The sequence below is a fragment of the Budorcas taxicolor genome, chromosome 1, assembly GCF_023091745.1.
Source record: "Budorcas taxicolor isolate Tak-1 chromosome 1, Takin1.1, whole genome shotgun sequence".
Taxonomy (NCBI): Eukaryota; Metazoa; Chordata; class Mammalia; order Artiodactyla; family Bovidae; genus Budorcas; species Budorcas taxicolor.
The window spans coordinates 219,610,606-219,633,362 of NC_068910.1; the positions used below are offsets into that span (position 1 = coordinate 219,610,606).

Below are 22,757 nucleotides of genomic sequence, written 5' to 3' on the forward strand. Positions count from 1 at the left end.
GTGAATAACTGTGCTTCGAGGGAAGCTCCTGGAGCAGGAGGCAGACGGCTCAGAGCTCCGTCCCGCCAGTACCAGAGCACTGTTTGCAGGGAAGTTCCTGGAAAGTGGCTGCGGGCTGAGAACTCAGCTTTTCCTCAAAGCTCTGTGAGGTCCTCTTCTGTCAGACGTCTATGAATGAGGCACGCTGGGAAAATCCTGATATCCTTGCCGTCTTGCTGTATCTTTTACACGGTGGCTGAATCCTACTTCCAAGTCCTGGTAACAGCGCATCGACTGTGCTGTATTTTTGTGTGGTTTTCCTGAATAAAAGGAGGGCAGCGCTTGTCTTCACCCTGGCTTCTGATATGCCCATTCTTTTCTATTAATGGGTATTGAAATCACTGGAATTGATCCGTCTTTTTCAGTTGACTGTCATTTTATGCAGAGTCGGCAATCCCAAAGACAGAAGAATGGAAAAAGTTTATAAATTAGTGTTCTTTTAGAAAACTGCACCTTGCTTTTTAAGACACAGGTGCCCACCTCAGCTCCTGGTTCTAAAGCAAAGCAAAAAAGTGTAAATGATCCCAGTGGGCAAAACAAAATCAAACCCAAGTGTTTCTTCCTGGACCACTTTTCTGCCTCCACAGGATCCAAAAGACACCAAATCCTTCTGCCTTCATTTACCAAAATGCTGAATTGCCTAACTAGTACCAATATCTCCATCTGGGGATGACATCAGGTTTGGAATGGAAAGAATAAATTCTCAGTCTTTAATTACTGCTTATTAGCAATTTCTTATAGCAGGCAGCTGATTCTCCAATTCTGAAAGCCTGAAATGAAGCTTAGCAGAAATGGAAATATTGAAAAAAAGGTTGTTTCTTCTCCTTACATACTTTTACATTACTCATCTACTACCCCAAGTCATTCACCAAACCCTCAGAATTTAAGGTGGTAAACCAAGGGGATGTTTTGCTCCAACCTTTTGAATTTGTTTTTCTCCTTGCAAATAGTTTTATACAGCGAACTCACAGGCACTGTTATAACATAAAATTATGTAACGATGGGTACAGTGCATGAAATAACAGATCTTGTAAACTCTTATATAAACCTTGCCCCCTGGCACATAGTAGGAATACATTAAATACTTACCCAGTTAAGAAGTTAATGAAATATTGTAATTGGCCACAAATTCAATAGTACAGGGCTAAGGGTTTTTTTTTTTTTCAGAAGGAAGAATCATTTTGCCTGAAAATTATTAGGGTAATACATTTGTGCTCCTTGGTTTTTTTTGTTTCTTTTTTTTTTAAACAAGTCCAAACCTAATTTAAATGGTTGAAAGACAAGTATATCTGAAACATATCAATCAGTTAATAATAATAGCTAGTGTCAAATGCTGACTATTTTCCTAGGAGGACAGACAATAAACTTATGAGTACGAGAAAGATGCGAAGGAAGAATGAGAGTATTGGCCTGCAAGGGACTTATTTGCTGGGAAAATTACATTAAATTCAGACAACTCAGTGGGTCAGTAAATGGCTTGAGGCAAAGGAGTACTTTAAATAAATAGATTTTTTTTTTTTTCTTTTTTAGACTAGAGGAAATAGACATCCTGAAGTTCCAGGTTGGCAGGTATTTTTAGAGTTAATTTGTGAGTCAAAACTCTCAGGGCCATCCAAACAAACATTTTGAGTGAAGAGAAACTTGCCACTTACCTCCAGAGAGATGAGGATTCTGCTATAGAGCACCTCCCCGAGCTGAGTTTAGTGTACACTGGATGAATGAACAATAACCTAAGTAGTTCACTCCGTCTTTGCATGCTTTGTACGTCTCTTTCTTAAACCGCACGGAATCAGTCTTCCGAAAATTCCCAGCTGTCAGGCTTAGTTCTGCCACTTGGCAGCAAGCCAGAGCCGTCTGTTGTGTTAGTCAGGGTGGGCTATGTTATGCGGAGTAACGAACAGTCCCAAGAGTCAGTGGCCATGATGGCACAAGTTGCCTTGGTTACGCGATATGCCGACTGCAGGTGGACTGGTCTGCTCCATGTCCTAGGCTGGCAGAACAGTCGTCACCTTGAGTGTTTCGTGTTGCTCTGGGAGAATGAAGATCACCCTGGAGAGCCTCATGCTGGTGTTTAAATGCTGCGGCCGCAAGGCATGTGTGTTTTGGGCTCACGACTCACTGTCCAGGACTAGCGACGTGGCTCCATGGAATCATCTCAAGACCAGATAGGGCAGTCTGTCTTGTGCTCCCGAGTGGAGAGCGGTGGCGCACACCTCTAAGAACTGCTTAACTCCTGGCGGCTCACGTCCGCGACCACTGCAGGTACGTGATTTCTTCCTGCCGCTCGGGGGCCCAGGTGCTCCGCTCCTCAGGGCAGACGCTGCCAGAGCCCACTGGCCAAGAAGCGACGCGCTCCGGCTCCTCTCACCCTCAGCTCTCGGAATGCAGCATGAGGCCTCACCCCTCCACACCAAGACGTGGGGCCCTATCAATTTTAAGTCTCTTTTACTTAAAATACACTTACTTTTGTTGTATATATTTCATTTTCTCAAGGCTTGTTTTCCCTGAAAGGGTACGATGAACAAGAACTTTTAAGAGCTGCTATCTGGAGATGTCATGATCATTATCAAACTTTGAAATTTGGTTTCAAGTCATTACTTCCCTTATTTTAAATGTCGCAATCTGGCGACACAGATAAAACGTTCTCCTGGAAGCATCCGCTCATGCGTCCATTCATCCGTCTTTTTGTGCGTTCAGTGAACATTGTGTGCCCGCCGGGTGCCGGGCGCCGTATTAAGAGCTGGGGGTGTGGAGGTGGACGTTGTTGTTTAGTCGCTAAGTTGCGCCTGACTGTTTCACAACCTCTCGGGCTGTAGCCAGCCAGCCTCCTCTGCCCATGGGATTTCCCAGGCAAGAATCCTGAAGTGGGCTGCCGTTTCCTTCTCCAGGGGATCTTCCCGACCCAGGGACCGAACCCGCACCTCCTGCATTGGCAGGCGGATTCTTTACCACTGAGTTACCTGGGAAGCGTTATGGAGTGGAGAGTGTCCTCCTTTTCAAGAAATATATTTTCCAACTGGACAAACAGAATTTTGAATTTTGAATTCTATTACAATTGCAATGCGAATCGAGCCACATAGTGCTGTGGGAACACTTGGGTAGAAGCAAGTAACTCTGGTGGGCATTGAGAAATGTTCCACCGAGGCATTGGACTAAGTCTTGAGAATAAATGAGGTTCCTTTAGGCAGGAAAGGAAGCTGGAGGGAGGGTCTTTCAAGCAGAGAGTCCATCATGAGTCAGGGCCCTGAGGAAGACAAAGCTTGTCATTTAGTGAACTACAGAGAATTCACTGTGGCTGGAACAGGGGGTCTTTACAAAGGATGAAACCAAAGAGCTTCCAGTTGTGAAGATCCTCGGAGACGTACTCTGCATAGACGTTATCCCGTTCCTCCAGGGATTTCAGACTCTTATGTCTCCCTTGGCCCGAGCATGAACGTAAATGAACAGAGCAGGTGGAGCTGAGGCCGTCAGCGGCTGTGGCAAGCAGGAGAAGAGTCTAATGTCTAAATGCAGTGCTCAGTTTGGCCAATGGTGCCGGATGTCAGACCTTCCAACTTTAAAAAGAAGCTGCTGATTCAGATTTATATGAAAAATTGAAACATTACATGTTGAGGACTTATCCACATTTTAAAGAACACACGTAGTGGGAAAACATGTCTATGGGTCAAAACCAGCTTAAGGACCCCCAGTTCCATGTCTCTTACTGCGTGAGACAGGGAGTCATTAAAGCGTATAAAGATAGGATAGTACCATCTGGTCCCTCTGGAAGGACCGCTCTGGAGGCAGAGTGGATGGGAAAATCCTGGAGCCAGGAGAGTCTAGCTGATGCTTCAGAACCATTTGAGTGATGACACAAAGCCCTGTATAAGGACACAACCTTCCAAGTATATAGGGTAGAAGCATGCTCAGTCGCTGAGTCACGGCAGACTGTTTGTGACCTCGTGGACTGCAGCCTGCCGGGCTCCCCTGTCCCTGAGATTCTCCAGGCAAGAATACCAGAGTGGGTTGCCATTTCCACCTCCAGGGGATCTTCCCAACCCAGGGGTTGAACTGGTGTCTCCTGCGTATCCTCCATTGGCAGGCAGATTCTTTACCACTGCATGGAAGCCCATGTATGGGGGACGCCCAGTAAATATTTGCAGAGCTGATGAATGAAAGAGAGGACGTTTTTAGAGGAGGGACACACATTTTGAGTACTCCTCATGTGGTACCCTTGCTTTGCTAGGCTGTTTATTTTTCAAGACCACAACGATCGTTTATTTTAATGACTTAAAAAAATTTCGTGGCGTATCGTTGTTGACTGTTGTGTCAGATTTAGGCGTACAGCATAGTAATTCAGTTACATGTATGCAGAGATTCATGCTTTTCAGATTCATTTCCCGCATTGGTCATTACAGAATATTGAGTAGAGTTCCCTGTGCTGTACAATAGGCCCTGTTGGTTGTCTGTTTTGTATATAGTGGGGGCTGTGTGTTCGTCCCAAGCTCCTAATTCATTCCCCCTTGCTGCATCCATTTCCCTTTTGATAACTGTGAGTTTATTTTCAAAATTTGTGTGTCTGTGTCTGTTTGGAAACATGTTCATTTATATCATTTTTGAAAAACCTCACATATGAGTGATATCATATCGTATTTGTCTTTCTCTGGCTTAATTTTCTCTGACAGATAGACGGATAAAGAAGATGCGGTATGTGGAATCAGTAGAATATTACTCAGCCATGAAAAAGAATGGAGTGCCGCTGCTTGCAGCAGCGTGGGTGCCCCACGGTCTTTTCTTGATCAGATACGATTTTTCTGTCTCACGCTATGATAAATAGTACTGTTTCTTCTTTAACACACAAATCATTCAGTGCAGGACACAAAGATCAGCAGCTGTCAGAAGAATATCTACTCTCTAGGACTGAACTTTCTGATCCCCTCACCCTACTAAGGAATGCCAGCTAAACAGATGGGTCTTATTCCAAGCCCTGCAACTGGACTCTTAGGCTCTGTGAAACTGTAGAGACCCATCTGGATAGCTTGTGTATGTTTCTAGTGAAAACCAAGCTCTTTATTACTATCCATCACAGTATATTATAACTCAGTCTGTCCTACCCATGTGCCTGAGACTGTCTCAATGTTGTTAATTTTTCAGTTAAAAGAACGTGAGTCCGCTGAACACTTCTTTCTCACAGCTTCTTTCCCGCTTTGAAACCACACCTGTCCACCATTCCACAGTCAGCAGTCTAGAACACCCCACACTCCCCCAGAAACTCGTATAAAATCTTAGAATCACTGGGTATTCTTTCATAAGGTGTGGCCGTTGCTTGTAGGTTCTGTTCCCCGGGCACATCCAGATTCTCCAAGCCACTCAGTTCACTGGACAATGAAATCTTTAAATTCTCAACAAATCACTCTACAAATTGTCATTTTTTAGCTCAGCTTTCCTGAGGTGTAATCTCTATAGGATAAAATGCACCTGTTTTATATATTCTGTGAGTTTCGAAGACAGTGGAGCAGCATGAGCAAATTATACTATTTTCAGCAAACTTCAGAATAAATAAACAGGCAGAACAGAAAGCAAAGAGGAACTAAACAGCCTCTTGATGGAAGTGAAAGAGGAGAGTGAAAAGCTGGCTTAAAACTCAACATTCGGAAACTAAGATCATGGCATCTGGTCCCATCATTCCATGGCAAATAGATGGGGAAACAATGGAAACAGCGACAGACTTTATTTTCTTGGGCTCCAAAATCACTGCATGAAATTAAAAGATGTTTGCTCCTTGGAAGAAAAGCTATGACCAACCTAGACAGCGTATTAAAAAGCAGAGACATTACTTGGCCAACAAAGGTCCGTCTAGTCAAGGCAATGGTTTTTCCAGGAGTCATGTATGGATGTGAGAGTTGGACTATAAAGAAAGCTGAGCACTGAAGAACTGATGCTTTTGAACTGTGGTGTCGGAGAAGACTCTTGAGAGTCCCTTGGACTGCAAGGAGATCCAACCAGTCCATCCTAAAGGACATCAGTCCTGAATATTCTTTGGAAGAACTGATGTTGAAGCTGGAACTCCAATACTTTGCCACCTGATGTGAAGAACTGACTCACTGGAAAAGACCCTGGTGCTGGGAAAGATTGAGGGCACGAGGAGAAGGGGACAACAGAGGATGAGATGGTTAGATGGCATCACTGACTCAGTGGACATGAGTTTGAGTAAGCTCTGGGAGTTGGTGATGGACAGGGAAGCCTGGTATGCTGCAGTCCATGGGGTCACAAAGAGTCAGACATGCCTGAGCGACTGAGCTGAACTGAACTGAGCCTTGGGTGTCTGACTACCTAGATTCTAACCCTGGTTCAACTACCTATATGACCTAGAGCAAGTCTCCTAATTTTCTGCTGCAACTTTCTTACCCTTGTGATGGAATAATCATTGTAACCAGCTCCTCTGGTAAGTATATGCCCAGTGTTTCAACACAGCTGGTACTCAATAAAGGCTCACAATTGCTTCTTTTGTTAATTTTTTCATTATGAATGATTCTAGTAGAAAACAAATCCTGGGGTTTAAAGAAAAATAAAAATGAATTGACTGGAATGTAAGTGGGGTAGGAGCAAGTCCCTCCTGGGTGACTTGCTGGTGTGCCAGGGGTAAACAAAGCCCGGGAATAATGATGGCTGCTGCTTCTGGAATATTTATTTTTTTACCTAAATATTTTGGAATAAATTCTTTTCCTGTTACATACCCTGGCACTGAATACAACGTTTTGCATGCATTTTTAAGGAAAACAAGTGTCTTTGCGACTTGGACAGGGAGGGGTGGGACCTGCATGGGGACTGCGTTTCTTTCTTTGTGCTGCTCCGTATCCTCCATTGCCTTGATGGAAACGTTTGCAAATTTCAGACCATCCACCTAGCGGCATTTACCTCAAGGTGGTCAGAACACCTATTTTTTTGTGCTGAGAATGCTGCCCAAATGCAGAATCTTTGCCATGAGTCAGCGTTCACAGTTTAGATGAAAAATCAGGAAGAAGTATATTAAAGCGGAAGCTTGGGAAGGTCAAGTCACCAGGAACAGAATTCTAGTTCTGGTTCTGTAACTCATCAGCTCGTTTCTTGATGTCTTCCCAACGATCATTCCCATGGACCTAGAATAAATATGTGCTGTTGAAAGATCTTGTGATGATAGACACCTAATCCTCATTATCTCAGTTTCCTAAACCATAAAATTGGAACAGCAGATCTCAGACTTGAGTGTGTTCAGGAATTAGCTAGAATGCTCATCGCGATTCTCTAAGTCCGTACATTCAGGTTCAGTAGAAACGAGCTGGGATCCAGCAATCCCCATGGATTTGAGAAATGAGGGCTGTAAGGAAAATCCAACTCAAAACTGAAGCGCTTACTTCCTTGTTTATTCTCCCTGGTACGTATATATTCTCACACGCACCCATACACTGAAATGCTGTGTGAGGACTGCTTTCGGCATAGTGAGATCCAGCTGCTCAAACAGTGTCACCAACCATCTCTTGGTTCTGCTTTCTTGTTTTAACTTGATTCTCGGTCTGATTGTCTCTTCACTGGAGTAAGCTACCCTTCCAGGCGTCCATTCTTCTGACACAGGAACCCCAGCCCAAAGAGCTTCCCTCTTTCTCAAAGTTTCCAGCTAAAGAATTATACCTGGTTGTGACTGGATCAACTTACATCCTATACCCAGACCTGGAATCAGCACCCTGGTCAGGGTCTGTGGCACTCTGACTCACTAGTCTTGGGTCGAATGCCCACCTTGGATTCAGGAATGCAGCCATCCTACCCAAATCAAGTAGTCTGCAATAAGAGAGATAGGATTCTCCAAGATAAATGGGATTATGTTTCCAGAAACAGGAAAAATGGATGCAAGTTGACCAGAACCGTAGGTTTCCAGCCACTACCTTACATTTTTTGGAAGCACTTTGGTAAGAATGATGGAGAAGGAAATGGCAACCCACTCCAGTGTTCTTGCCTAGAGAATCCCGTGGACAGAGGACCCTGGTGGGCTGCTATCTATGGGGTTGCACAGAGTCGGACATGACTGAAGTGACTTAGCATGCATGCATGCATTGGAGAAGGAAACGGCAACCCACTCCAGAATTCTTGCCTGGAGAATCCCAGGGACAGCAGAGCCTGGTGGGCTGCCATCTATGGGGTCGCACAGAGTCAGACACGACTGAAGTGACTTAGCAGCAGCAGCAGCAGCAGCAGAGAATGAGCCAACTGCTCTGTTACAGACAGACAACCTATGTGTTGATACATTGAGGCCTTCAGCTTTCCAGGAGATCCAACAGGGCCTGGGAAAGGCTTAGATTATTACAGTCCCTGACCCAGCTGCCTCATCCATTTACCCCACTGTTTTTCAGTTCGGGTGTCACTCAGTCGTGTCCGACTCTTTGCGACCTCGTGGATTGCAGCACGCCAGGCTTGCCTGTCCTTCTCTATCTCCCGAAGTTTGCTCAAACTCATGACCATTGAGTTGGTGATGCTGTCCAACCATCTCATCCTCTGTCGTCCCCTTCTCCTGCCTTCAGTCTTTCCCAGCATCAGGGTCTTTTCCAATGAGTCAGTGCTTCCCATCAGGTGGCCAAAGTGTTGGGGTTTCAGCTTCAGCATCTGTCCTTCCAGTGAATATTCAGGACTGATTTCCTTCAGGATTGACTGGTTTGAGCTCCAGTGTTTTGGGCCGATATTAAACATTTTCTGTGTGTTCCAGAAGGATGATTCATATGCAGCTCACCTGTGACTTGCATATTGCTAATCGGTGGATTTTGAGAATCATTCATAGTTTGAGGTTGTTTCTAAAACAGTAAGGTTATTATTTTAAGATCTAAGTAATTATTCCAAGGTAACTTGGAAGTTGATTTATCCAACTGAAAGGACAATAAAAGCTCCAATGATGTTGCGAAACAGTGGGACAGACCAAACTAACAAGCAGGACCAGCAGTTAACTCCTACTTTGACTTGGTTTTCAGTTTGGTTTTATTCAATACTCTTGGGCAGATACAGTCTATCCCACCAAAGGGATACAATCCTTCTCTCGGTCTCAGTTAATGTCTGGAACACTAAGGGGTGCACGTTGTACACACAGTGCCGAAGGATAAGCCGGCAACAGCATAGGACAGAAACCGGAGCTAACTGCCGGCCATCGGATATGTTTCAGGCGGGTTATGTGCAAGTTCCTGGCAGAAGGGAATTCTAATGAGTGGAGCACCAGCCCATTCGTTTCTGAAGTTAAGAGACTACTATGTTTTCTTAAACTCAGTAAGATGCGTAAAATAAGCGAATCTGCCTCTCCATTTCACTACTGTCATTGGTTCCGGTTCAGATGGCCTCTCCATGCCCTCCTTTCCCGCTTTCATCTTCCCCAAAGCAGCCCATTGTGCCAGAGGAAGTGTTTTCAGCCTGTGGTTCTAGAATGACTAGACATCCACAGGGAAAACAAACCGGAAGCCCTTGATCCCTGCCTCACACCACACACAGCCGCTCATCAGCAATGGATTACAGCTGTAAACGTGGAAGCTGAAAGCCTGAACTTTTACAGCTTTATGTTTTAGAGCATACCATTGAAGAGACAAAGTTTGCTTAGAGAAGCCTGAAAAATGATAATCATAAAGAAAAAAACCAGATAAAATACATATTAAAAATTTCTCCTCATTAAAGAAAAGGGAAAGACTAAAGCCTGAGGAATCTGTATGCAGGTCAGGAAGCAACAGTTAGAACTGGATATGCAGCAACAGACTGGTTCCAAAGAGGAAAAGGAGTGCGTCGAGGCTGTATATTGTCACCCTGCTTGTTTAACTTCTACGCAGAGTACATCATGAGAAACGCTGGGCTGGAAGAAGCACAAGCTGGAATCAAGATTGCCAGGAGAAATATCAATAACCTCAGATATGCAGATGACACCACCCTTATGACAGAAAGTGAAGAGGAACTAAAGAGCCTTTTGATGAAAGTGAAAGAGGAGAGTGAAAATGTTAGCTTAAAGCTCAACATTCAGAAAACGAAGATCATGGCATCCGGTCCCATCACTTCATGGGAAATAGATGGGGAAACAGTGGAAACAGTGGCAGACTATTTTCGGGGGCTCCAGAATCACGGCAGATGGTGATTGCAGCCATGAAATTAAAAGACGCTTACTCCTTGGAAGAAAATTTATGACCAACCTAGGCAGCATGTTAAAAAGCAGAGACATTGCTTTGCCAGCAAAGGTCCATCTAGTCAAGGTTATGTTTTTTCCTGTAGTCATGTATAGATGTGAGAGTTGGACGATAAAGAAAGAATTGATCCTTTTGAACTGTGGTGTTGGAGAAGAGTCTTGAGAGTCCCTTGGACTGCAAGGAGATCCAGCCAGTTCATCCTAAAGGAAATCACTCCTGAATATTCATTGGAAGGACTGATATTGAAGCTGAAACTCCAATACTTTGGCCACCTGATGAGAAGAACTGACTCATTGGAAAAGACCCTGATGCTGGGGAAGATTGAAGGTGGGAGGAAAAGGGGACGACAGAGGATGAGAGGGTTGGATGGCATCACTGACTCAATGGACATGAGTTTGAGTACACTCTGCGAGTTGGTGATGGACAGGGAGGCCTGGCGTGCTGTGATTCATGGGGTTGCAAAGAGCTGGACACGACTGAGTGACTGAACTGAACTGAAAGCCTGGGAATCCATGATTAAACAAGCATCACCGTCAAGAGGATTTCCTCTCTTGTGCCTTAGTTCGAATTGGTTTGACTTGTAAATGCTAGAACAGACTCTGAGCTTGAGCAGAAAAGGGAAAAGCCCGCTGGAGCTTTTCATGCGATCCAGAGTCAGGGGTGTGATGGGGCCACTGGGAGAGGAAGTGCTGAAGTGCTGAGGGGCGCCCATCACTCTCCTTTCTCCGAACCTCGCCTTTGTCTTTCTTCCTATGGCTGCCCCGCTGCTCCTCTCCTTGCTTATGTAGCTGAGCGTAGTTGCAGGTTGTTACTGAGCCTTGGATATCCCAGCAGAGCCACCCAGAGACAGGACTGCCTTTCTGTCTCCCACAGTTCTCAGGGAAGAGTCTGCTCGGTCCGCCTGAGGCCGTGACCACTGTTGGTCCAACAAACTGACCAAAGGACTGTATTTAAGGAAACACAGCAGCTCTTTTCAACTCTGAGGCGGCAGGGTGAAAAGAAACTGCATTTCAGCTGACGTTCCCTTGACATTCCCTCTTTATAGCGCAAGAGTCAGAGTAGGTGAAAGGTTGTACTTGGTCAGGTTTTAATGACTGCGAGTTTGAATGTGTTGATATACTATCTCTTTGGTTATTTAGTCTCAGCATCTCTGTGTTTCTACCAGTTGACTGATACATATTAAAGACCATAAACAAAATTAGTTTATTTTTTAAATGGGCAAATTTATTTTTGAATTATTAGCCAAGATCTATCCAAATGCAGACATGCTTTGTTCTAGTCTGGATATGCAATAAAATTAATTTAAATAACTTTAATCAGCTTCAAAAACAGCAAATTTCAAGACAATTAGGTTAACTTTAAGAATTCATATTTATTGAGTTAACAGATGGTAAATTAAAAAACAATGAAGTTAATTTTTTAAATCATTCATTGGATTAGAAAAACAGACATTTAACAAAACTGTTTTTAAGCTGGAATTTTTTTTTTCATCCCAATATGCATATTTTAAGATTCCAATTTGGGGGACTTCTGTGAAGACACCGAATGAGTTGCAATATATGAATACACTCCTCCAGCAAATTACTTTTTTAAAGGCTTTAAAACCATCTGCAAAAGAATTTTGTGCACCAACAATAAAACTATGAGAAAGAAGTATATTCCAGATATTGGAAGGAGTGGAGAGTCTACTTTGTCACATGCGCACTGTAACATGTTTCTGGGCCTTCTGTGTTGCCTGCCCTGGCACACTTTGGGAGTTTCCTATGCCTGCAGAGTAAAAGTTACTCCTCGGCAGAATTGCATTTTAGTGGTCAAACACAGGACTTCCCTTTGATGACTCCTTGGGCCTTGAAATGACTTGAAATATATGAGCATCCCAAAAGGTTCTCCTTTGTTCTTTTTTGTTTTCTCCTTTGTTTTCTCTGTAAGTGCTAAGCATGGACTCTGTCGGCTTATAGGAGACGGGGAATTTCACGGAAGCGCACCAAAGGCGTGGGAGCTTTTCCTCTGCAGGTGGAATTGGAAATAACACCACTAATAAATTAAGATGATCTTTGCCTCTTACTGGCCATTGTCAGTTTTAAGCGATGGCATCTTTAGAACCTGAGTTGTGCATATGGAAGCAAAAGTCTTCCATACAAATGGTTGGATTAGATGTTTGAACGGCTCATTGTTCAATTGCTCTTATAGTTCTTTCCTCACCTAGGATAGTTGCAAACTGGAACCATTTATTTCATGGTCCTAGAAACCCCTTGTCTAAAATGTGGTCTTACTTTACATTGTAAATCTAACATTACTTGGTCAGTAATGTTGAGAACTATATTTATTGATTTTGAAAGAAAACTTTGTTAATCATAATTTGAGTTAAAAACAGATATAAAAGCAAACTTATTGACATTACTGTGCTAAAAATTATTTTGTTTTTGTGCATTTGAAACTGTTCAGCCCCTAGTCCCTTTTCTCCTTGAAATAATTTTTTTATAATAGCCTTTTGATAATACAAGTCTTCTTAAGAATGCAATTATAATAGTATAGCAGGACAGACTGTATTGTTTTTAATTAAACAGGTAAAATTAAGCATAGATTGTGACTAAATAAAACATTCATTAGATAAAATTTCTGTTTTGCAAAAGTGGAAATAAAGGATAAAGAAGAAAAACTTCATAACTAGTCTAAACATTCAAAGAAAATGAATAAAAGTTCAAAGGATAAGAGAAAAATGGGCAAATTATGGAGCTCTCACTTAGGATGTAAGCTTCTTGAGAGCAATAAACATCTTATTGTAACCCTACCCCTAACAGAGCAGTTAATATAGTATATACTATTAGTGTTATATAAATACTTCTTAAATTTGTGAATAAAATAATGGATGTTTCCTTGAAAATTAAGCAAGTGGATCAGAAGTAAAAAAGTTATAACTGAAGGACATTTTCTCTATAGAAAAACTATAGTGATATCGTAAGGTTTCTTTTGGGCAAAATGAAGGAATGGAGATATATGTCTGGTCATAGGCTGGTTAATTTTTAAATTTTAGGACAAACAAAATTCCTGCAAGTATCTAAGAATACATCACACACGCGCGCACACACACACACACACACACACACACTTGTAGATTACTTTCATGTTTCTTATTTAGCACAAGAACTTTTTTAAGACCATTGGTCAATTTCTATGCAGTTTTAGAGAAACAAGCTGGATTCTGCAAGCTTTATGCCTGCCCAATTACTGCCTTACGTGTAAAAACAGCAGAAGGACATTTTAAAATCGGCAAAGTACCAGAAAATGGAACAACGAAGAGTGTTTTCCGTAAAAATTGCAAAGAGCTTCTAGATGACCAAGAAGTGAGACAATATGAAAATTCAAGGATAGGAAATTTCAGGGAAAATGATTAGTGCTAACTAAGCCTTGAAGGTGAAGATAAAGTAATAAATGAATAAAGTAGAGTGAACATTGAAGTGATTAAGAATTGATGCTGGTGACTAGATTTTTTTCTTAAAGAAGCGATGTTTTCAATAAAATAATTCTGAAAAGGAGGTTTTAAAATTTTTAAATAAAGAGGCTATAGCTAATGATCATGATGTGGAAAGAGAAACTGGACAAAACAAAAAAAAATCATTAAAAGTTTTGATTTCTTTTTAAATAATCAGGTAAGAATGTATTTAAAGATTGTTGTGAACAATTTATTGTAGATACTAATTGAATGGGAAACATAATATCTGTTTTATAAATAATTGTGGAAGATAAAAATAAATGACATAGTCCATGCAACAAGGCAAGATAGAGAGAAAGCAATAAGAAATTGTGGAAGAAAATATAACTTCCAATCAGTTACGGGTCGTTTGTAGCACAGTTCTATTTCTTTTCTTCCATTCTCACATTCTCAAACTTTGGATGAAGTTTCTTATGTTAAAAAATACACTGTTGTTGAAGAACTTGCCACGTTTATTGGGTAAGAGTCTGGGCTGTGGAGCCAGGTGGCCTGCGCCAGTGCTCATCAGGTGTGTGACCATGGGCACATTGTTGAACTTTTGTTTCTAAGTTTATCCTATAAAATGAGGGTAATTGTAGCGCCTACCTCATTGGGTGACCGAGAGGATTAAATGTGCTTAGAAGACTGTGGAACTTAACTATGTGCCGTCTAGTATCGTTATTGTTAATTTACAAATAAACCTCACTGCTTCACAGCTCCTTAGTGACCAGACAAGATGACATTTCCCTTTAGCTGGGCCTTAGGTAGGACTTCCACTAGTACAAGTTTCGTTTTTATATGTAGGTTGCACTTTGTCTTTACTATGAATTACCCAATGCAGAGATTTCTAGAAGCCTACCTACTATTGGTTGAAGGGACACTTGTGAATTTTCTCCAAGGAGCATTGTCAAAAATCAAATTTCTATTTTTTTTTTCCACTTTCAAGAAACTCCATCTCTCTGCTTGTGTCCCGTCTCTGAGGACATGGGCATGAGCAATTGAAACTGCCCACTGAAGCCAGGATTACATTCATTTTACCAGCCTTGAGTTAGAGAAAATATGTATTTACCTCCCCCGTTTCTACCTTCCTCTAGCTGCGTGACTCTTTCCAGCTCCTTGATCTGACAGTAGACAGCTGTTGAAGAAATGGGACATTTGTTGTGACTTGAGTTTTATGAATCGCACACCCTATGAGGATGTGCCTTGAAACGTTATCCCACGCGGCAGATCCAAAGAATCTAGATTTTGGTAGAATTTATTCACGACTTGGAACAGTTGCAGTGAAGTAAAAAAAATCAAAACAAAACAAAAAAACCAAACCAGAAAGCCAAACGACTGTTAAGATGCCAGGGTGTACTAACTATCTTAATGGGCTAATGAAGCCAGGACACCTTATAATAGCCTCTGCCACTTGTACTGACAGGTGTTGACAAGGTGAAGTATCGCAGTGCCTGCAAGAGGAAAGGTGACAATTGGCATTTTCGCCTCTGGAGGAGCAGTCCCTCTGACGTGTCTGCTTGGGTTTCAGGGCAGCTGCCCTCTGCTCTTCTGAGCCTGCATCTTGTAAGCACCCAGGGGTGAACCTTCCGAGGTGAGCGGCGCTTTGCTTAATGTTGGCTCTCTCCGTACCTGTCTCTCCCAGGCCTTACGATGTTCACGAATAATGTCCCTTGGTTAAACTCCCTCATAATGATCAGCTCTATAAAGTGGTAAATGCCTAACAAACTGCCTTAACGTCTGAGTTTCTCATTTTTGCTGGAGTTGTTATCGCCTTGATTCATGAAGGCAGGCTTGGGTTTATCCACCTCCAACTCCTTCCAGGATTGGCCCTAAGCCTTTCACGCTCTCTCTTCTAACAGTTAGGTTCTATTAGCGCACATACCACTTTTGAAGACGTTTGCTAAGTCAGCAGGTAACATTTCACAATTAGTGACGATTGACCACATGAAGAGCAAGAAAATAGTAACAGTGATAATAGCCGTGAAATTCCTGTCCTCTTTTGGGAAAATGGGTCAAAGGATTCACTCAGTTCAGTTCAGTTCAGTCACCCAGTCGTGTCCTCCTCTTTGCAACCCCATGAACTGCAGCACGCCAGGCCTCCCTGTCCATCACCAACTCCCAGAGTTCACCCAAACTCATGTCCATTGAGTCGGTGATGCCATCCAACCATCTCATCCTCCGTCGTCCCCTTCTCCTCCTGCCCTCAATCTTTCCCAGCGTTGGGGTCTTTTCAAATGAGTCAGCTCTTTGCATCAGGTGGCCAAAGTATTGGAGTTTCAGCTTCAACATCAGTCCTTCCAATGAACACCCAGGACTGGTCTCCTTGGATGGACTGGTTGGCTCTCCTGGATTCACCCAGCAAATGCTAACCCAAGTCAGTGACAGGGTGACGGACTATGTTACTAAAAGGTGATCTCGAGATTATTACTGTATTTTGAACTAGTTTCTTATGTAGCCAAACGCTAGACAATTTCTTATTCTTACAGTACAATTGGAGGGGATTTCTTGTGTTTATGCTACCACATGAGGTAAAATGGAATTGAGTTTTGTCCTCTCTTTAACAAACCATCAGTGTCTGAACTTGGGGAAAATTTCTAAACAATTCTGGGCCTCAGTATCTCCACTTGAGAATAGGAACAATGGTATTTATCTATTAGGTTATGGCAGCAACATGTCATACCACAAAACTCCCGGTTCCCAGCAGTCACTTAATAAATGGTAGTCCTCTCCATCCCTGCTTGTGTAGATAACACACAACTCAGGTTTCATCTTCAAATATATTCTAAATTGACTATCATATGAGTAGAGCTGTTGATTCTGAAGACAGGTGAAGTTTCCATCTCTCCAGCCTTCATGCCTTGATTCATTTCTCAGTGCTTTAATGAGTAGCTACCGTAAGAACTGACTACTTTGGAAGACAACAAAGGAGAGTGAACTATTAATCCTGTTACCAAGGAGACGCGGGTCGAGAAAGGGAGGCTACATATTTTTTAAATGCCAGTAGGGAAACAAAATAAAGTACTACCTTTATAAGAAGGAGAAATTATTAGGTTTTAAATTGAAGTTAGTTGATGTACAATGTTGCATCTGTTTCTAGTGTAGAGCCCAGTGATTCAGTTATACATATACATATATATTGTTCTTCCTATTCTTTTCCATTGTAGGTTATTACAGGGTATTGAACATAGTTCCCTGTGCCATACAGCAGGTCCGTGTTTATCTCTCTTGGATATAGTAGTATGCATGCGTTAATCCCACACTCCTCCCCTTTCTCCATTGGTAACCAGAAGTTCTCTCTGTCTGGGAGTCTATTTCTCTTTTGTAAATAAGTTTATCTGTATCTTTTTTTTTTTTAGATTCCACATGTAAGCAACTTCACATGAGATTTGTCTTTGTCTGACTTCCTTCCCTTGCTTCCCTGATGGCTCAGATGATAAAGAATCCGCCTGCAAGGTGGAAGACCTGGGTTTGATCCCTGGGTTGAGAAGATCCCCTGGAGGAGGGCATGGCAATGCACTCCAGGATTCTTGCCTGGAGAATCCCACGGACAGAGGAGCCTGGCGGGCTGCACTCATGGGTCTCAACGAGTCCGACCACGACTCGGGGACTGAGCACAGATCTGCTTCTCGTAGTGTGATAATCTCTGCGTCCACCCGTGTTGCTGCAAACACCGTTCTTTCTATCTTCCTAATGACTGATACCCCATCGTGTGTATGCATCGAATCTTCTTTATCTTTTCATCTGTCAATGCACATTTAGGTTGCTCCCATGTCTTGGCTGCTGTAAATAGCCCACTGTGAACACTGGTGGCGTGTATCTTTTCAAATGAGAGTTTCTCCAGAAGGAGAAACTCTATCAACTAGGGTTATCAGGGAAGGCTTCATGGAGGAGGTAGGGTTGTACTGGGCTTTAAAGAAGACATACAGTTCAGGCAACAGTGAAGCTGGGGCTACAGTGAGCCAAGACTAAAGCTGTGGACTTGAGCAGGGGAACCGCTGACCTGGGACTGGCAAGACCCAGGTTGGGAGTACCTTGGCTGGACTGCTTCCCCTTCACTTCCTTCATCTGCGAAATGTGTGAAATGATCTGCGCCCGTTGGTCTTTCAGGGCTCTGGAGAGGATCTAATGGGAGCTTGAGTGTGGAAACTCTTTGGAAACCATGAAGCACTCAGTGAAGCAAGAGGGAACATTTTTCCTTCTCTTAGCCCATAAACTTCACGACAGCACTGGGCACGACTGATGCTGTCAGCCTTTAAAAAATGCTTCATGAAGTTTTACCAAAAAATTATGCTGCAGACCTTCATCATTTGCTCAGTCGTGTCCGACTCTGTGTGACCCCGTGGACTGCAGCACACTAGGCCTCATCACCAACCCTCTGAGCTTGCTCACACTCACGTCCATTGAGTCAGTGATGCCATCCAGCCATCTCATCCTGTCATCTGCTTCTCCTCCCACCTTCAATCTTTCCCAGAGTCAGGGTCTTTTCCAGTTAGTCAGTTCTTTTCATCAGGTGGGCAAAGTATTGGGAGTTCCAACTTCAGCATCAGTCCTTCCAATGAATATTCAGGACTGATCTCCTTTACAGAGAAGGCAATGGCACTCCAGTACTCCTGCCTGGAAAATCCCATGGACAGAGAAGCTTGGAAGGCTGCCGTCCATGGGGTCGCTGAGGGTCGGACACGACTGAGGAACTTCACTTTGACTTTTCACTTTCACGCATTGGAGAAGGAAATGGCAACCCACTCCAGTGTTCTTGCCTGGAGAATCCCAGGGACAGAGCCTGGTGGGCTGCTGTCTATGGGGTCACACAGAGTCGGACATGACTGAAGTGACTTAGCAGATCTCTTTTAGGATGGACTGGTTGGATCTCCTTGCAATCCAAGGGACTCTCAAGAGTCTTCTCCAACACCACAGTTCAAAAGCATCAATTCTTCGGTGCTCAGCCTTCTTTATGGTCCAAATCTCACATCCATACATGACTACTGGAAAAACCATTGCTTTGACAATATGGACCTTTGCTGGCAAGTAGTGTCTCTGCTATTTAATATGCCGTCTAGGTTGGTCATAACTTTTCTTCCAAAGTGCAAGTGTCTTTTAATTTCATGGCTGCAATCACCATCTGCAGTGATTTTGGAGCCCCAAAAAATAAAGTCTGACTCTGTTTCCACTGTTTCTTCATCTATTTGCCATGAAGTGATGGGACCAGATGCCATGATCTTCGTTTTCTGAATGTTGAGCTTTAAGCCAACTTTTTCACTCTCCTCTTTCACTTTCATCAAGGGGCTTTTTAGTTCCTCTTCACTTTCTGCCTTAAGGGTGGTGTCAGCTGCATATCTGAGGTTATTGATATTTCTCTCAGCAGTCTTGATTCCAGCTTGGGATTCATCCAGCCCAGCATTTCTTATGAAGTACTCTGCATATAAGTTAAATAAGCAGGGTGACAATATACAGTCTTGACGTACTGCTTTCCCAATTTTGAACCAGTCTGTTGTTCCATGTCCAGTTCTAAATGTTGCTTCTTGACCTGCACACAGGTTTCTCAGGAGGCAGGTCAGATGGTCTAATATTGCCATCTCTTTCAGAATTTTCCACAGTTTGTTGTGATCCACACAGTCAGAGGCTTTGGCACAGTCAATAAACAGAAATAGATGTTTTTCTGTTGCTTTTTCTTTGCTTTTTCTATGATCCAATGGATGTTGGCAATTTGATCTCTGGTTCCTCTGCATTTTCTAAATCCAGCTTGAACATCTGGAAGTTCTCAGTTCACATACTATTGAAGCCTGGCTTGGAGAATTTTACTACCATGTGAGATGAGTGCAATTGTCTAGTAGTTTGAACACCCTTCGGCATTGCCTTTCTTTGCAATTTGAATGAAAACTGACTTTTTCCAGTCCTGTGGCCACTGCTGAATTTTCCAAATTTGCTGACATATTGAGTGCAACACTTTCACAACATCATCTTTTAGGATTTGAAGTAGCTTACCTGGAATTCTATCACCTCCACTAGCTTTGTTTGTAGTGATGCATCCTAAGGCCCACTTGATTTCAGACTCCAGGATGTCTAGCTCTAGGTGAGTGATCACACCATCGTGATTATCTGGGCATTAACATCTTTTTTGTATAGCTCTTCTCTGTATTCTTGCCACATTTTCTTAATATCTTCTGCTTCTGTTAGGTCCATACCGTTTATGTCTTTTATTGTGCACATCTTTGCACGAAATATTCCCTTGGTATCTCTAATTTTCTTGAAGATATCTCTCGTCTTTCCCATTCTATCGTTTCCCTCTATTTCTTTGCATTGATCTCTGAGGAAGGCTTTCTTATCTCTCTTGCTAGTCTTTGGAACTCTGCCTTCAGATGAGTATATCTTTCCTTTTCTCCTGTTCCTTTAGCCTTTAAATATTTAATGTAAATATCATAAGTCTTAAATATTCACAATTTTTTTCAATTATACCTCAATAAAACTGAGAGTAAAAAACTTTTATGAAATAAAGAACCATTGATTGAATGAATGACTCCATGAGTGCTCTGGGCTGAATGTCTGCATCCCCACAAAGTCAAATGTTGAAATCCCCAATGTGGTGGTATTAGGAGGTGGGGCCTTTGGAGGTAATTAGGCTTAGATGAGGTCCTGAAGATGGAGCCTCTTAGAAAAAGAGGAAAAGACACAGGATACAGTGCCAAAGGGGTGGTCTACCAGCCAGAAGTATGTCTTCAGTTCAGTTCAGTGGCTCAGTTGTGTCCAACTTTTGTGACCCCATGTACCGCAGCATGCCAGGCCTCCCTGTCCATCACTAACTCCCAGACTTCACCCAAACTCATGTCCATTGAGTCGGTGATGCCATCCAACCATCTCATCCTCTGTCGCCCCTTCTCCTCCTGCCCTCAATCTTCCCCAGCATCAGGGTCTTATCAGATGAGTCAGGTCTTTGCATGAGGTGGCCAAAGTATTGGAGTTGCAGCTTCAGCATCAGTTCTTCCAATGAATATTCAGGACTGATGTCCTTTAGGATGGACTGGTTGGATCTCCTTGCAGTCCAAGGGACTCTCAAGAGTCTTCTCCAACACCACAGTTCAAAAGCATCAATTCTTCAGCACTCAGCTTTCTTTACAGTCCAACTCTCATATCCATACATGACCACTGGAAAAACCATACCCTTGACTAGTTGGACCTTTGTTGGCAAAGTAATGTATCTGCTTTTCAAAATGCTGTCTAGGTTAGTCATAACTTTCCTTCCAGGAGTAAGGGTCTTAATTTCATGGCTGCAGTCACCATCTGCACTAATTTTGGAGCCCAGAAAAGGAAAGTCTGTCACTGTTTCCACTGTTTCTCCATCTATTTGCCATGAAGTGATCAGACTGGATGCCATGATCTTCGTTATCTGAATGTTGAGCTTTAAGCCAGCTTTTTCACTCTCCTCTTTCACTTTCATCAAGAGGCTTTTTAGCTTCTCTTCACTTTCTGCCATAAGGGTGGTGTCATCTGCATATCTGAGGTTATTGATATTTCTCCTGGCAATCTTGATTCCAGCTTGTGTTTCTTCCAGTCCAGCATTTCTCATGAAGTACTCTGCATATAAGTTAAATAAGCAGGGCGACAATATACAGCCTTGACGTACTCCTTTTCCTATTTGGAACCAGTCTGTTGTTCCATGTCCAGTTCTAACTGTCACTTCCTGACCTGCATATAGGTTTCTCAAGAGGCAGTCAAGTGGTCTGGTATTCCCATCTATTTCAGAATTTTCCACAGTTTATATTGTGATCCACATAGTCAAAGGTTTTGGCATAGTCAATAAAGCAGAAATAGATGTTTTTCTGGGACTCTCTTGTTTTTTCGATGATCCAGCCGATGTCTTCACCAAGAACGAAACTTGCGGGCACCTTGATCATGGACGACCAGCCTCCAGAGAGATGAGAAATAAATGTCTGTTGCTTAAGCCACCCGGTCTGCGGTATTCTGTGATAGCGTCCTGAGCAGATTAAGACAATGAATGAGTGAATCCATGAATGAAGCGAAATGCTAGCACAGAGTGGGAAAGCACACAGCATGAACCGGGAATCAAGGGCTGCCCTTGAAAGCATGTTCTGTCGCTGGGTGTTAGGAGAGCAATCTGTGATGGGATAGAATGGGTCCACTTGGCTGGTGGTTCTTGGACCATGGTCTGTGAACCAGCAGCATCTGAATCACCTGGGAACTAGTTAGAAATGCAAGTTTCTGGGCCCCCACCCAGGGCAACTGAATCTGAAACTCAAGGGTGAAGCTGGTAATCTGTGTTTTGGCAATCAGTCCCTCTAGGTCATTACGATGCATAGTAGATTTTTGAGAACCATTGCTTTGTACTTCTGTGGGGATTTTAGAAGTGACTCTCCTGGAAATTCAGTGTTAATGAAGGTGTTTGGCTGTTGATGGACATAATCAGAGCTGTATTTCTGATATGATAAGGCATGAAGTTTGGCCTAGAAGAATTAATGGTTTCAATGTACAAAGGACTAGTAGCAATACTGGAAAATACATATCTACCGATCCTCAGAGTTGAATTTTTTTTTTTTTCTAATTGCAGATAATGTCCACATTGTCACCTAAGCAGCAAAACAGAATGGGCATTGCTCCCAGGCACTGGGCAAGCTTGCTGGGTCTGCAGAGCAGAAGGCATGAGAACGCTTATGTGAAAGCACAGGAATTAACTGTCCAAATGGGGCCCAGCCAATCTCAGAGAGGCCTCCTAGTTCTGATGAACTCTGGGGAAATGTTATGTGGGACCTTCCAAACCAAGTTAAATGGGCAACTCTTCCTGAGACTGGGCTAACTAAACACACAGGGTGCAAATTCAGTTTTGTCTTCAGGGCTGGTGGAGACAGGTCTGCCAAAGGACAGGACATCTCATGGAAGAGAAGTGAAGAGCCTCAAGAGAAAACATTTATCTTGAGAGTCAAGAAGCAAAAATCCAAGGGTGGATGGGCAGGAAGTTAGGGAGAAGCAGAATGAGGACTATTTAGAGTGGCTCTGGGGCTTTGGGGATGACCAGTCACTAGGTTTGCCCAGGACTGTGGGGTATCCCAAGACACATGGTGTTCAGGACAAGCCCTGTC

At 42.9% G+C, this 22,757-nt stretch overlaps 1 protein-coding gene across 1 annotated transcript in view; it reads right to left on the minus strand.

The window, feature by feature from the left end:
- The window catches only part of LOC128053384 (collagen alpha-1(II) chain-like), a 39,261-nt gene that overhangs the window by 2,681 nt on the left and 13,823 nt on the right, over positions 1-22,757 (minus strand). The window lies entirely within an intron of this gene.